Source organism: Crinia signifera, chromosome 3 (genome assembly GCF_055691185.1).
Source record: "Crinia signifera chromosome 3, ASM5569118v1, whole genome shotgun sequence".
In the NCBI taxonomy this organism is placed as follows: domain Eukaryota; kingdom Metazoa; phylum Chordata; class Amphibia; order Anura; family Myobatrachidae; genus Crinia; species Crinia signifera.
Window position 1 is genome coordinate 67952022 of NC_139219.1, and position 15654 is coordinate 67967675.

Genomic DNA, 15654 nt, shown 5'->3' on the forward strand with positions numbered 1-15654 from the left:
ACCCTGCGCAGAAGCCAGCAGGCCTTCCATCAAATTGCTATAGCACGCGTTGCTTGGCGGAGCGAGGCGTCATTGGATTTGCTAAGTGCATACACACTGTGTTTTATATATATCAGATTTGTTCATTGCCATACATCAACACTACTGTTTTGAAGGCATGCGAATTTGTCACCATTTGTGTTGGCGCAGACACGCTGTTCATGTAAAGATGAACAATAAAGTTATTAACACAAATAACTGTGATCAACCAATGCCACCACCTGATTGGTTGATAGATGCCATTGTCAACATGGCGGAGACACGAAGGGCAGAACCCTTCACACATGCGGAGCTGAGGGTTCTTGTCTCCGTCATGGAGACAAGGCTGGGCCGTGCGGGGCCGTTTATCACAAACCGCCATAAGCGGAGGGCCTATGCTGCGGCAGGGCGCCGAATTTACGCCCGCACTCGGGTACGGAGGTCCCTCGGGCAGCTTGAGAGGCGGTGGTCGGACCTCCGCAGGCGCCAGCCCCAGCTGCTCCAGCAACTCAGGAGCGAAATTGCTGATTGTGAGTATTTTAGCTATGAAATTTCGCACTTACAACATAGCATATATAAACAATAAAATGTGTCTCATGATAACTGGGTGTCCATGGGTTTAAAAGTCCATAGACTGTTATGTGTGCTTCTTCCTGGTTAACATGCAGTCATGTGGCTTTTATATGTAATGCCATAGCATTGAGGATTCTGATGCATACAATGTGCCAGATCTAATATGTGTTACACATTGATAAATGCCTGGGTTGTAATGTGTGAACAAATTACTAACAATCACATAATAATTTACATGTCACAATTTGGAATCCATGAACAGTAAGGAGCTACTTTCCTGCATCGTTTGCCATCATTATCACCCTTCCATGTATGTCTTGTTATGGATTAATACATGTGCCCCAATGACCCGACATTGACCATGATTTTTTTTTCTACCACACAGCACGAGCCCAAGCCCGACAGGCCCGTGAAGAGGCGGAGGCAGCCCTGGGCCAGGAGGAGGCCCAAGACCCGGAGGAGGAGGTGGCGGCAAGGGTGGAGGAGGAGGAAGTGGAGGAGGAGGAGATGGTGGTGGAGGAGGAGGAGGTGCGTGAGGAGGTGGTGGAGGAGGATGTGGAAGCGGAGTTGGTTGCGGAGGAGGAGGTGTTGGTGGCGGAGGAGGAGGTGGAGGAGGTGGTGGTGGTGGTGGAGGAGGAGGAGGAGGAGGAGGAGGAGGAGAAGGAGGAGGAGGAGGTGGAGGAGGAGTTGGAGGAGGAGGTTATTGTGGCAGAGGAGCTGGCGGAGGAGGGGGCTGAGGAGGCCACGGTTGCCCCGGAGGAGTCTGATGACGAGGGGGAGGAGGCGTGCCAGGCCCCGGAGTACCATCAGATCGGTATGTTAACATAATGCATCATTAATGAAGTAGTTGTACTGGTATTTGTTATGTAGCACTGGTGATAACAAATTTTTGGCCCATACTATTCATATAGACCCCAAAGTGGGTAGCTACAGATACAGGTACGGGTTAGATGGGGTGTCCAAGGCATCCCTTTCATCCAGGACACCTCTGAATTACACAGGTTTGTGGGATGGGTTGGAGCTCCATTTTGACTGCCACATAACCGTAGTAGTTAAACAGGATCCTGGAGTAAAGGGATGAGTGGATCATTTGTGGATGAAATTCACCTGCTGCAAGTGTTGATTATGACCCATCAAATAGTGGAATCTATATTGTTGGTGAATGTTATTTCTAAACTATAGGATGTATGCTATAAATGGAGTATGGGCCGGCCTACCTTGGAATGGAGTCAGAAGTTGCCAGTGTCCCAGGAGCCTCCTCTACCTAAACACCCCCTGTAGTTCAGATTGTTTTTTTGCCCTCACAGAATTGTAGGTTGGTTTAGACAGAATTATGATTTTGAGGATGTGTACTGTGCATTCCTGACATTTGCATAACTCCCATGCCACGAACCATCACTGAACTTAGACTGAGCAGATTGTGACAAGTTCTTATTGACGGAGGCCATGACATGCTTGTCATTGGTTAGTCATGGGTGGGTTGTGACTGAGAAGAAACAATATGACTGTTATGTCTTCTGCAGAGTAAAGGGTAGAGGCCAAAAAAGACAGTATGTAGTAAATAAGTTAGCATGTATGTATATATGTATGTGTCATATCTATTTATCTATGTGTGTCTCTATCTCTCTACATAGATAGATATATATATATATACACACATGTCACCTAGCATTTGTGCAATTTATGTCGCAGTATGTGAAATGTATGCATGAATAACATGACTAATTTTTGCCCCTTTGACATGCCCACAGATGACACCACACCGGCAGATGAGGGGGTGCGTGGGGCCGTCCTGCGAGCGGAGCAACATTTAAGGCTCCTTCTAGCAGACCTGCAGGACATCCGCGATCTGCTGCTTTGATTTATTATATTTTATATTTTATTTTTTATGTTAATGTTGATTTAAAATAAATTCTTTATGCAAGTTCACAGTTGTTGGTTTTATTTGCACTTGAAACAGTATATGTGTAGATTGTTTATAATCTTTTACACAGGGTGTAATACAAACCATTGCACTTACATTGCTGTAAGGGTTAATGTGTGCAATGGATGTGTTAGGCATGCTTGTAAGGATATATTGGCATCTAATTGATTCCAATTCCAAATAAGCTGTTTTTTATGAGGATAGGTAATTGAATAAGTGGGTCATGTGATGTATTGCAGAATTGACATAATAGTGGGTTGTTTGGCGTAAATACTCCGCTTACGGGCGGTAGCACCGCTTGGCTCCCGTTCGGATGCGGTATTTCCGAGCATACTCTGTAATACTCAGTAATACCGTGCAGAATCGGAGTGTTTCTCCCGCACACGCATGGTTTGTATGTCGTCCGTAAACACGCCCTGTTCTTAAAGAGTGAGTCCGTCCGAATGCGGAGGACACGTGGGCGTTTCTACGGACGATGGCCGCACGCGGCAAAACACCGTGGCGTGCGGACCGCACCGTAAGAATGCGGGAATATCCGCACCGATCAGAATAAGGGCCATTGTCACATTGTTGCATTTGTTTCTTCTATATTTTGCATCCTTCCAGATTGAAAGGTGGGGATGTAAATGCTTGCTGTACATCATGAAGTGACTCCCTTCCTTTTTGTCTCCTGTTACTTCCACTTGGTGTCCGGCTCATGCTGAGTAAAGACCTGTATTGCATTGATGTGTCATCCTGATTTTTTTCTTACACAGCTACAGGGTGTACACTGTAAAATGGGCATGCGGGACCATTTGTCTACAACAAGTAGATAGACAGCCATTAGGTCGACACCATTAGTTCGACAACTCAATAGGTCGACATACCATTAGGTCGACATGTTCATTAGGTCGGCATGTTCATTAGGTCGACACTGCCATTATGTCGACAGTGTCTAGGTCGACAGTCAAAAGGTCGACATGGTTTTTTTCACTGTTTTTGACCCAAATGTCGACATGGACACAGTTTGAAGTGAACCGCAGCCCCTCGCATTGCTCGCTTCGCTCGCGATGCTTCGGCATGGTGCCTCGCTGCACTCGGCACACTATTATAATCTAACTCCACGCCGTAGTGGATGGTAGGGCATGAAATACCGCCTATCGGCACATGTCGGCTCAAAAAAAAACAACAGTAAAAAAAAACATGTCGACCTTTTGACTGTCGACCTAATGGCAGTGTCGACCTAATAGCATGTCGACCTAATGACATGTCGACCTAATGAACATGTCAACCTAATGGCATGTCGACCTATTGAGTTGTCGAACTAATGGTGTCGACCTAATGGCTGTCTATCTCCTTGTTGTAGACAAATAGTCCGGATACCGTAAAATGGGCCACATGGACTTGTAGACACCGGTGGAGTCCGCAGTGTCTGTGGTTTGAAATTTACACTCATACCCCTTTTACACCACCACAAAAATCCGTGTTTTTGCCTCTTTGACCCGGGTCAATTTGGGTAGCTGAAAAAAAAACCTGGGTCCATTTTCCTACCCTGGGAATTTTACCCAGGTCCTGACCAGTGTGGAGCCTGAGGAGGACCCGGGTGGTGGGGCAGTGTAAACGGGTATGCCAGGTCATCTGACCCGGGGCCCGTTTACACCAATGGGGGAGCCCAACCTTCGGACCACAGTCAGTATGGAGTTTGGGCGGGGGGACAGCAGCGGAGCCAGGGAGGAGGTGAATGGATGCCTGAGTGCAGCATCCATTCACCTCCCGGACGGCGGCTAGGGGGTGCACTGAGGGGGCAGCAACTTACCTTGGTGCTGGGCTTGCCCCCAGCATGGCGATCGGCGGTCCCAGAACATTGTTCAGTGGGCCCGGCGCCGCCCCCCCCTGCACCCGTACAGAGATCTGGATCTAACTCTTCAGGTGGCCCCCTGAGTGCATTACTGTGAGAACATCATGGGGGGGATTTAATAGGATGAGATTCGGAAAGTGAGAGATTTGGTAAGAAATCTCCATTTTTTTAAAGCAGCAATCATTTACATTGCAAAACCAGTGTGATTTGGGGAAAAAAATGGAATTTTTTTTACCAACTCTCTCACTTTCTGAATCTCTCATCCTATTAAATGTCACCCTATGTTCTGTGCCCAGTCCCAATTTCTGCTGTCGCAGCACCTGCTGGATTGTATTATATGTCAGTGAAAGACCAAAATAAATACAATATCTATAATGTACTGTATATAAAATGGTGAGCAACCGTATGAGAGGGGTGCAGAAATCTCCTGCGGGTATTTCACTTTATTTATCCTTAATGTTTTTTCTTTCTGTCTTAAGTACACTTGCATTATTTTGTTCATGTATATACTGTAAGGGTCACACCTAAACCTCCAGGGCATGTAGTCCTAGCCCTGGTTGCTGGTATTGTAACACCTAATGTTATTCCATTATGTTACTCTGTACAATATAAGAAGAGGTGTATGGATCCGCACAGACTTCAACCATCAATTAGAACATTCTAACTGAACCATCTATTAAACCAATATATTGGACTACCTTTATACAATTATGCCCCTTTCAGACCGCACTTAAAAACCGGTATTTTGCCGATTTTTTTTTAACCGTTTTAAAACGGTAATCTGTGCGGTCTGAAAGGTGCAGGACCACTTTACCGTTTTACAAAAGCCGATTTTGTAAAACAGTTAAAATGGAGGGTCCTACTCGTTTCAGACCCAGTATTTTGGCATAAAAATCGGGTCTGAAACGGTATTTAGGTCCCAGCCAATGAGCTGGGTCCTAAATTCAGCGCAGTGAATATTTAATGAGCGCTCATTAAATATTCACAGCACTGGAGCCGCCCCCCGCCACCCCCCATGCGTGGGTCGACTCCCCCTACCCCCCTATCCATCGCAACGTGTTAAGACACCCCCCCCCCCCTGTGCAACCGGTACCTCCGTAATTGCGGACCCCGGCAGTGCAGTTTGGTCGGAAGCACTCATGAAAAAAAGTGTCTTTCAGGAAAAAAATGGCTGCCCCATAGGAAAACCTGTTTTAAAAAACTGTCTTTCGTATGGGGGCAGCCATTTTCCGAAAGTCACTTTTCTTATAAGTGACATAGGTTTTCCTATGGGGCAGCCATTTTCTGAAAGACACTTTTTTTCATGAGTGCTTCCGACCATACTGCACTGCCGGGGGGGGGGTGTTTGTTTGTTAGCCCTGGAGGGGGGGAGGTTGTTAGCTTGGGGGGGGTGTTTGGTGGTGTTAACCCGCGGGGGGGGGGGGGCGCTGAAGACTGGCTTTGACCCTGTATTTGGAAAGTTTCCAAAGACGGGTCTGCCAGTGTAAAAAAAACGCACTTAAACGGTAATATACCGTTTAAGAGATGCTGTGTTAAAAGGGGTTTTACCTGGCAGACCCGTTTTTGGAAACGTTTCCAAGTACAGGGTCAAAGCCAGTTTTGCGGGCTGAAAGCAGCATTATTGTAGTCTTGGATTGGTGGTGCGCCCAACACATTCAGTAATTGTGACTGAATACAAGGGGGTTGTTTGCAAGAAGCAACATTTGTCTTTCCGTTTCTTGCAAACAACCCCATTATATTCACTCTGTACAATATCTCAGTGTTAATGTACATCTATCCCGGCCCCCCGTAAAGAGGGGTAACCCTCCTGCAAAACCACCTGGCTCCCACGACCCCCCATCCCCCCCCTCCCACGGCACCTGCGACCCCCCCCCCCTCCCGTGGGTCAAATGACGCGAATAGCGTCATTTTAACTCCGTCAACCGCAGTGCAATGCCATAAATAAACGGCATTGCATGTCAGGGTCGTGGCTAAAATGGCGCTATCACTCTGACCACACCCCCAACAAATAGCCGTCCGTGTGGCCCTGCCCCCTCCCCACCCCTTTTCACTCCCCCATGTCGACCTTTTCACCGTCGACCTAGACACTCGAACTAATGACCTTTCATACTAATGACCTTCGACCTAGAACCATGTTGACCTTTTCCCATGTTGACCTAGACCCAATGGTGTCGACCTAATGACTGTCAACATCATGCTGTAGACCAAATGACCCCCCCCCCCCCCCCCCCAAAAAAAGCAAATAAAAACCTCATATCGACATTGTTCTTGTATTGACATTTTGCCAATTTCAACCATGTGCATGTTGACCTTTTGGTGTTGACATATTGGCTGTCAACCTAGATATTGTCTGTCAACCATCCAAATACCCTGGCTCAGAGATGCACAGTAGAGATGACTCCAGCATCTTACTTCCAACGGCCATGTTGCACGACCTTAGGGTAACATAGAACTTACTTTTCAGAGCAAAGGCTTGAAAAATCATTCGATGACGAGCAACCGTCAAATGATTTTTCCTCCCTGCATCCGCATACGAGTGGATGTGTAAGTGTCCACATCTGCGCACATGCTTCTGGGATTCATGCTGTAAAAACCCGGACTTTAGTGCAGAGGGTAACACCAACAAAAGCCTCTGGGCTTCTTTCTACATCCTGCTTCCTTTCCCCACAGAACCTGCCCCACACCACTCACTCAGGGCGTCATGCCATGCCCCCTTCTCCTCCATCTGGCCATCGGGTGTTCAGCACCCCCCCCCCAGCAGCACAGGCCAGCTGTCCAGCCTCATCTTCCGGCTCCAGGGAGAAGGAGGAGCCATCACACGCATACAGGCCCATCCCTCTGCTCCCACACCCCAGGCTGCATTGGTTGAGCCCTGGTCAGATGATCGCAAAGGACATCTTTTATTGGGAGAGCTGTCCTTTGCAATACTAATGTTAGTACATATGCGATTAGTACCAATGTGAAGTGTGGCAGAATGTTCCCATACCCGACACCTTGGTATTTTGAAATAGGGACCTGCAGCGCCGTAGGCGTGGCCGTGCTGAAAATGGGTTAGGGCTACTTTCTGGGTGGGCATGACCTTTGACATAGAGGGCATCGTCTAGCACTGCAACTACTGTTTTCATCACTTTGGGGGGTGCACAGTGCAACCCGAGCAGCTGGGCAGCCTCCCCGGATCCCTCCCTGAAGAAATGCCTTGAGCATGCGTACGTCATCTCTTCAGCCATCACCGGCTGCTCTGGGAAACAGAATAGCTGTGACCTTCTGCTCCCTACAACTGCCCCCCCCCCCTTCCCTCCCGGATGCTGCGCCCCACAGGAGGGACAGTTTCCAATTATGTTAAGTAAGATTTCTACACCATTTATTCAGATTTGTCTGCTGAGCTCTATCCAGAAGGCCAACAAAATAGAATATATAATTTAAATACCGAACTTCTAAAGCATAAATCCCTCTTCGCAGTCTCTTCTAATATTCATTACAGTGCAATGGTTAAATGTATCTCTGATTTCGCAGCACTAACTGCACAACTTGGCCTTTTACCCTTGGAGAACTTTCAACCCAAACGCACGGACTACACATTCTTCTTCCATGTACACAATATTTGTTCTCATATTGATCTTTCTATGGTGGGACTGTTGAACTTATAACGTGTCTGTCCAGGTGAGTTGCTTTCAATTTAGAAATACATAAGTGTAGGACACAAATGACACAAAGTAGGCGCTATTACAAGCTAGTGTAGGATTGCCAGAACAGTGACTGGTGGCTTATTATATAATTGCACGTGTATGGAACTTTTTCTGTGTATGTATTCTCTCTCTGCCTTTGAGGTGGTCATCATTCCATTCATTATTTCATGAATGAATAATAAATATTGGTACTTATTTAGTTTCACGGCGGCAGCATGGCTGCGCGCTTCTTCCGGGTCGGCGTCTCCTCACGCTCGCCACACTAAAATAAACTCCATGCCAACATGGATAGTTCATACCCCCACTTGCCACGTTGGCGTGGAGTTGATTTTAGATAGTGTGGTGAGTGTAGCGAGCCCCGCAAGGGGACACAGACCCGGAAGTAGCGCGCGGCCATGCTGCCGCCATAAAACTAAACAAGTACCTAAATATTATATCCGTCTTTTTTTTTTTTTTTTTGAAACAATTTTATTGAGCAAATACAGTGATAAACAGGCTATACAGACCAGCTGTTTTTACAAGCTCTCAAGATATCGTGTATCACAATTTGCCAAGTTTTCTGTATTTAACTTAGAAAGAAGAAGAGGGGAGGGGCGTGGTGAGACCACAGGGATGGGAAGGGGAGAGAGGAGGGATGAGGAGAAAGATAGACAGTAGGGAAAAGAATGGGAGGGGGGGGGGATTGATGGCCTTCATTAACCTGGATCAAACGGGGGTGGTACGTCTTGCTGTGAGAGCCACGGGTCCCACACCTTATGGAAGGACTTAAGTGAGTGGCGCAGAATTGCAGTAATGTATTCCATTTTATAGACATACCACACCCGCGTGAGAATCGCCTGTAATGGAGCTGGGGTAGGTTTTTTCCAATCAGCCGCAATTTGGCACGTCATCGCCGAGGATATGTGCCTTAGTAACTTGTGTTGGTGTTGGGTAAGCCCAGGGGGTTTCAACGGGAGAAGGAAGTATCTGGGATCTCTGGGCACCGAAACTCCTAGTAAGCCTGTGAGTAAGTCTATTACTTCTCCCCAGATGTTCGAGATATGGGGGCAAGTCCACCAAATGTGGAGGAAATCACCTTCAGATGGGCAACCCCTCCAACATCTGTCAGATACCTCGGGGAATATCTTATGCAGCCTAGAGGGGACATAGTACCAGCGGTATAGCAATTTATATGTATTTTCCTTTATTTTGACACAAATGGAACTAGACGCGGCATTATCGCGTATTTCTTCCCAGTCTTCCTCATCCAGAGCAAGACCTATGTCACGCTCCCACGCCTTTTCATGAGGAGTCCGGGATGAGTCTGCAAGGGGTTCTAGTAGTGAGTATAGTGCCGAGATTAGACCTTTAGATGAGTCACGTCTCCAACAAATATGTTCAGCGGAGGTTAGGGGCCTAGCCATTAGCGTAGATACCACTTTGGAGTGGAAGTGGCGAATCTGGAGAAAACGAAAAAAATCTATGTTGGGAATTGACGTGCCTTCTCTGACTTCGGAGAACTGGGGGAAGGATGCTTTGTCCGATATATCGTTTAAATAATAAATGCCCTCTTTGAGCCAGCTGGACAAGGAGGAGCATCCCATGCCCGGGGGGAACGCGGGGTTATGGAATAAAGGTATCAGTGGAGAGGGAGGCGGGGCTAGGTTGTATAATTTATTCAGTCTGTCCCAGACCGCCAAAGCACGTGACACCACCGGGTGCGACACTGTAGTGCGTGGACGTTTAGCTCTAGGTAGCCACAGCAGTGAGGACAGAGTATTCAAGCCCAGGTCTTCCGTTTCTATGTTCACCCAGACTTTACTCGCACCCCAGGGGTTGCACCACTGAACGATCTGGGACAACTGTGATGCGTAATAATATCTCTTGAAATCGGGTATCCCCAGGCCACCCCGGCATGAGGGCCTCTGCAGTAGTTTTAGTCTAATACGGGGGCGTTTCTTGTCCCATATGAATTGGGATGACTGGTGTTGTAGGAACTTAAAAACATAAATCGGGACATATATGGGCAAGGTCTGAAAAAGGTACAACAGGCGTGGGAGGATATTCATTTTAACAGAGTGTATTCTGCCTATCCAGGAGATTAAGTGGGAGGACCAAGTGGAGAGGTCTGATTTAATCCTGTCTAACAGTCTCGGGAAGTTGGCTTGAAAGAGTTGGTGGTGATGATGTGTTAAATAGATGCCTAAATATTTAACTTTTTTCCCATTCCAATTACAGGGCAGCATATTCATCAACTCAGTTTTAAGGGGCCCGGGTACATGGAAGTCGAGAACTTCGGTTTTCCCCACATTTATTTTATAATCGGAAAGGTGGGAGTATTGTTGGATCTCTGATAGTAAATGGGGGATAGAGCTCGCTGGACTGGCGAGGGTCAAGAGCACATCATCCGCATAAAGTGCTATTTTATGCTCCGCGGAGCCTACCTTAATGCCCTGGATAGACGTGTTATTGCGTATCCTCGCCGCCAAAGGCTCCATGACCAAAGCAAAGACTAATGGAGAGAGGGGGCAGCCCTGGCGGGTGCCATTGGTTATATTAAAGGGGTCTGACCTTGCCCCGTTTACAACAACCCGGGCGGAAGGAGTGCGATATAGGGCCTTAATCCCCTCTAAGAAGGGTCCAGAGATACCCATCCTTTCCAACACTGCAAAGGCAAAAGACCACGATATGCGATCGAATGCCTTCTCCGCATCTAATGCCAGGAGCAAGGCCGGGTTTTTCCGCTTCTGAATTATATGGATAAGGTCAATCGCTCGCCTTGTGTTGTCCGACGCCTGGCGCCCAGGAATAAATCCCACCTGGTCCGGATGGACAAGGGTTTGAAGCAGTGGGGCCAGACGTCCGGCAAGAATTTTTGCGTAAATCTTCAGGTCAGTGTTCAAAAGTGAAATCGGCCTGTAATTTGCGCAATTGGTCGGGTCTCTGCCCTCTTTCGGTATCACCACTATATCCGCCAGGGCCGTCTCGGGGGGGAAAGAAGCACCCTCCAGTATGTTGTTAAACAGAACCACTAAGTGGGGGGCTAATTCTTTTGCAAAGCGCTTATAATAAATGGCTGAAAACCCGTCAGGGCCCGGTGCTGCTGACGAACGCATTGACCTGATTGCCGCTATCACCTCTTCTTCTGTAATCTTTACGTTTAGGGTGGCCAGTTGGGCCTCCGGGAGGATCGGGAGGGGGATATCTGCAAGGTAGGAGATTGTTTCTTCGCTAACGGAAGCGGGCGGGACGGGGGGACTTTTTAAATTGTATAAGGAATTATAGAAATGTTGGAATTCCCTGGCTATTTCTAACGGATCAAACGTGCAGGATCCTAAAGTTGGAGAGTGTATTTTTTCAACCAGCCTAGAGGCCTGCTGCCTTCTAAGTTTGTTGGCTAGTAGGGTGTCAGCCTTGTCCGCTTTGTCATAAAAGCGTTGCCCAAGCTTTAGAAGGATTTTGGCTGCCCGGTGAGCTAGCAGAGTATTCAACTGGCCCCTGATCTTTTCAATTTGGGATAGCAGGCTAGAGGTAGGTGCGCTTTTATGATGCTCCAGTAGGGTAGCTAGCTTTGCTTCTAACTCCTGTATCTGGGAGGCCCATTTTTTCCGGACCGAGGCCACCCTAGATATAAGGACGCCCCTAATTGTTGCTTTATGAGCCTCCCAGACAATGCCGGGAGATGTGTCGGATGTGGGATTCTCCTTAAAATAGTTAGTGATGGCAGCTTTAACCTCCTTCAAAGAGGAGGGGTGGTCCAAGATGGAGTTGTCTAACCTCCATCTTCTGGCACTGGGTGGCCGATCATAGAGATCAAGGTCCATGATGGTCCCTGCGTGGTCTGTCCAGGGGAATGGAGTAATGCCCGCTCCCTTAACGTGTGAAGTGAGGGTGGAGGAGATGAGTAACATATCGATTCTGGAGTATTGTTGGTGAGGGGCCGAAAAATGGGTATAATCTCTTGAGTGTGGGTATTTCAGACGCCAAGAATCACATATTCCATAATGTTTCATGGCGGCTATAAGGGTGCGTGTGGCTCTAGGGGTATCTGTTGTGCGTGGAAGGGGGGCCAAGGGGGATTTGTCTAACATCGGGTCTATAACTGTGTTAAAGTCCCCGCCTATGATGATGTGTCCCTGCGCCACTTTGTCCAGTCTCTTAAAGAAGGTGTCAAAGAACTGCGATTGGTCTTGATTGGGTGCGTACAGGGAGACTAAGGTCACGGTCGAGGATCTGAGCTTTCCAATCACTATAAGAAATCTGCCCTCCGAGTCCGCAATTGTCTTGGTAGGAGTGAAGGGGACATCGCTGCGGATTAGGATGGCCACACCGCGCTTTTTACAATCTGCTGATGCAAAAAAATTAATTGGGAACGAGCGGCCCTTCAGTTGAGGATGCCTGCCTGTAAAGTGTGTTTCCTGTAAGAACACAATGGATGCCCCTTCCCTCCTACAAGCTTCTAGCAGGATAGTACGTTTCCTAGGGGCATTTAGACCATTAACATTTACTGATAAAATTTTTAGGGCCATGGATAGGCGTGTGTGTACAACGCTATGGAGGAGCCTTGTGAGGGGGGTGAATACCAACCCCAGGGTGGGAGGAGGGGGAGCAAGAGGCCAAGGGAATGGAGGAGGGAGGGGGAAGGGAGAGGACGCCCCACAGATTGGGGACTGACTAAAGAAAAGAGAGTAAAGAAGAGCCCGTGAGGGCGAAATCCCTGGTAAAGAGGGTCCCCAAGGGGAACCGCTACAAAATACAATGAATCAACATACATTATGAACTACTACAGATAGGGAGTGTTGGGGGGGTGGTAAGACGGCGAGGTGGAACTGGAATCAGGTCCGCCTAGGCCAGTTCTGTCCCTTTCGGGGGGGGAGTTCGTGTAGGCTGTAATTACCTACAATCAACAAATTAACTATTGCTAAAACTACAAGGAAAATAGCGAGAGAAAATGCCCTGGTGAAGGGCATGCAGTAACAGTCCGAAGACATTCAACAACATGGATAAATCTCACCCATTTTAGGTCGGCTCAACAGGAACCTAAGTGACATCAGCCAACAAAACAGTTCAGTTCAGTTTGGTTCTTTGTTTTCCACTCGAAGTCGGGAAACCCTTGTCCATTCAGGTGGAGTAGGAGACTGGCGACGGGATCTTGGCGGCGACGTTGCTTCCACCGGAGGAGACGGAAGGAGATCCAACTTGGATAACAGCTCCTGTCCTTGGGCCAGGGTTTTGATATTGTGTAGTGTGTTATTAGCTGAGACATGGAGCATGAACGGAAAACCCCACCTATAGCGGATGTTATGTTGACGGAGGATTCTGGTTATTGGTTGGAGATCACGCCTTTTCTGGATAGTTGAGGGGGCCAAATCCTGAAAAATTTGCAGCTGCATCTCTTGGAATTGTATGTGCTCGGAATCCCTGGTAGCTGCTAGGATTTTCTCCTTCGTCTGATAGTAATGAAAGCGGATAATGACGTCCCTCGGGGGTTGGGAAGAGGGAGGTTTTGAGCGAAGAGCCCTGTGCGCTCTGTCCAGTAAGCAATCCGCATCCGATAGAGCTGGAATGATGTGCTGAAACAGAGATTTGAGGAAGGCCGGTAGGGCAGACCCTTGAATGGACTCCGCTACGTTACGGATGCGCAGGTTGTTGCGGCGGGACCGATTTTCCTGGTCCTCTTGACGCTCCTTGAGGGTCTCCAATTCCTCGTGAAGTCTGGAAAGTTCTTTGTCCATGCGTAGTTGAGACCGGCAGATGTCGTCTGTTTTGGACTCTAATGCATCGGTTCTGTTGCCAATGGCTGCTAGGTCGGTGCGAAACTCTGCAACTGCCTTGGCCAGTTCCTGTTTGAATGCATTTTGTACGCCCTCGAGGAGCCCTGTCATTACCGCTTGGGTATGAGGGTCAATAGTAGTATCCGTTAGCTCCTGACGGGTTGGGGAGTCTGCGAGCTGTGAGGGGCTAGGTACATTCTTGGCTTTGGAGCCAAAGAAATTACCGGCTGCTTGCGGAGCTTTTTTGTTTTTGTGTGACATTTCAAGTCAGGGTTAAGCGAATCGGAGGGCAGTCACTTAACGGCTATGTTGAATTCTCCCGGGGGGAGGGGGGGGGCAGGAGGCTAAGGGTTCTTTTAGAGTTGGTACTGAGGGACAGAACCGGACCAAGCGGGATATCTGACACACTCAAAATATCATGATAAGTCCGTGCAGTCTGAGTGCCATAAAAGGATTAAACATCCGGGGAAGGGAAAGGGCCCTTTCAGCTTTTCAAGTATTTCCCCACAGCAGTTCGCGTGTGGCCACTCTTTATCTGTATATTGAGTCCCTTACGATGAAAGGCAGACTTTAATTATTATATAACCCCAGATGATCAGGTGCAAAGAGGGTTAATGATGTCCTTATGTATCTGTGCAATGAGGGGCACTCACTGGTCTCAATTCGGTGCTGCTGCGGAGAAGGGGCCAATGTACTATCTGGGGGGCTAGTGCGGGGGGCCAGCAGACCTTACATGTGCCCAGTAGGCGGGGGGGATGCTTTGTGCTGTGGGGTGCCACTCCTCTGTGTGTGCCACAGCCAATATGGCGTCCGCCACCTGAGCCTTAGGGCAGCGGGGTGATAGGCCAGTACTGGGCTCTGGGGGGTATCCCCTATGTGTAGGGAAGAGAGGGTAAAAAGAAAAAAGGGGGGGGGGGAAGCAGTTAAACCACTTCTCCCCGCTGGCACATCCCTTAATACACAGATAAACGCGGCCGCCACCTTCAATATGGCGGCCGCGATTCGAGAGCTGCCGGAGTCTGGGGGACCCCTCCGCCCTTCCAGCGGAGGTATTAACCTGCGGCTATGCGCCGCTATGCAGGGGGAGTTTAGGTGGTGGGGGTCCGCGGGTCCGCTGAACTGTGCGGGGGCCGCTGGCTAAGCCCCGTCGTGCCGCTCCACCTCCAAGATGGCGGCCGCGACACAGGCTCCAATACACTCGGCGGCTCCCCTTACCTTAGATGCGGGACCGCCGAGCTTCCATCAGGCTGAGGTGGGTTGGGGAGAGCTCTCCAAGGGGCTGATCAGGGTAGCCTGGCGCTGTGGGAGAAATTTCTGGGCTGGATTCGTCCCCGGCGGGCGGCAGAAGAAATCGAGGCCCCGGCTCCTAGGGGGTACTAGGCCGCAATCCGCAGGGACCTCACTCAAAGGTCCCCCGACTCCGCGGCCGTTCCCACACCTATCTCCTGTGGTCCCCAAGCTGTAGGGGGTCTTTCTGGGGCTGGATGGGTGTTGAGGGCTCTGGATTGGGATGGATGTGGAAGGCCCAGAGCAGGAGCTCAAGATCCACACGTCCAGCTCCTTCCAAGGTCAGGCCACGCCCCTCATTATATCCGTCTTTTACAGTAAAGTTCCATCAGGGTTATTAGGTGAATATTATGGGACGAGACATAAACACTTATGTTAATATTTCCACAAGTTATAGTGTGGTAAAATAAGTTAGTCCTCTTGATAATTAATTTATTAACATGGGGCATGATCTGGGAATTACCACCTATGCCCCCAGTCCCTCCCTGCACAAATAGATGACATGCACATTTGGTTGTGGTTCATGGGGTGAATAGTAATTAGGTCAACAGTTTCTAGATCGACCCTAAAAGGTCA

At 48.7% G+C, this 15654-nt stretch overlaps 2 long non-coding RNA genes across 2 annotated transcripts in view; both read left to right on the forward strand.

The window, feature by feature from the left end:
• LOC146063513 (uncharacterized) overlaps window positions 1–15654 on the forward strand; it is a 165311-nt gene that overhangs the window by 112188 nt on the left and 37469 nt on the right. The gene's annotated exons all lie outside the window — the stretch shown is intronic.
• On the forward strand, window positions 1324–2520 carry LOC146062509 (uncharacterized). Its single transcript, XR_014471365.1, has 2 exons — window positions 1324–1405; window positions 2343–2520. It is a non-coding gene; the product is annotated as an uncharacterized LOC146062509 (long non-coding RNA).